The sequence below is a fragment of the Fomitiporia mediterranea genome, assembly GCF_000271605.1.
Source record: "Fomitiporia mediterranea MF3/22 unplaced genomic scaffold FOMMEscaffold_3, whole genome shotgun sequence".
NCBI lineage: Eukaryota > Fungi > Basidiomycota > Agaricomycetes > Hymenochaetales > Hymenochaetaceae > Fomitiporia > Fomitiporia mediterranea.
Genome location: NW_006760388.1, coordinates 1180235 through 1181390, shown reverse-complemented (window position 1 = coordinate 1181390; position 1156 = coordinate 1180235).

Sequence of the window (1156 nt, the reverse complement as noted above, 5' to 3'; positions counted from 1 at the left end):
GTTGCACTTGGTTATTGGTTCAGGGCTTGGAGGCCGACACGAGAAAAAGGAGAAAGGAAGTTCAAAATATATGTATAGCAGTATAACGTCGTGCAATTAGACCCCAATAAGGAAGAAAGAGTCTTTAAAAGTCATCTCAGCACAGGTATGATTCTGCAGTAGAGGATGCAATCACAGAAAGGAAAGTGGGCTGCGTTCTAGAGAGGCCGTTCAAGTCCAGGCAACATAGCGCAAAACTCACTCCATCTTCTAACGGTCATTCGTGAGAGCTGAGGGGGCCTTTTTGAGAGAGTGGCCAATCGCGGATGTCTATGTTCTTCATTCATAAAGAAGCCAAATCAATCACACGAGAACGTAACAATGTGTCATGCGCACAAGTAAGGTAAGGAAAGTATAAACTCGACATAGTATGTCACATCAGTCACAGCACAGCCACTTCCCCATTAGGAAGGACCCTGATGGCAAAAATCGAGCAGTGGACATTGACATTTTTTTTAGCACTTGTAAATACAAAAAAAAATATAGATTATGGTTTTACAGCTCAGCCAGAATACTAGCTGGAAGGATTCTATAGCTATAGTATTTCTTATTTGCCTATTGAGCCTGTGCTCCTGTCAACCCCTTTCTATATACATCCATGAACTGAGCAGACCAGTTACAATACTTACAAAACATATAATAAAATCAATTTTGTAAGAAAGAAAGATTTAAAGTACTTACTTTTGAAAGAAATCAAGAGGAATAGAATTAAGGCATGTTTGAACATGCTTTTCCATTTGAGCTTCAGTAGTAGGGGCAGGCATCATCCAGTAGTTGAATTTAGTATAACCCTAGTACTGTCCATCAATTCATTAGGCTCAATTGGGACAACAGTCTTTACATCCTCTCTAAAACCTAGAGTGTTAAACTCTTCCTTGTTGTCAGTCCATAAGATTTGGCTTGAACTTGTAAGGTAAGGAAAGTATAAACTCAACATAGTGTGATGTGACAGACTAACCCAATTTGGATGCAAACAATGATGGCAAAATACAACACTCAGTATCCCAAAAATGTAAATTTGAGCTACATAGATATATTCAGCTTAATCTAACCTACAAAGTATGTTTTTGATTTTTTAAATATTGAGATTGAGTGAGGTTATTTCCAAAAAAAAAAA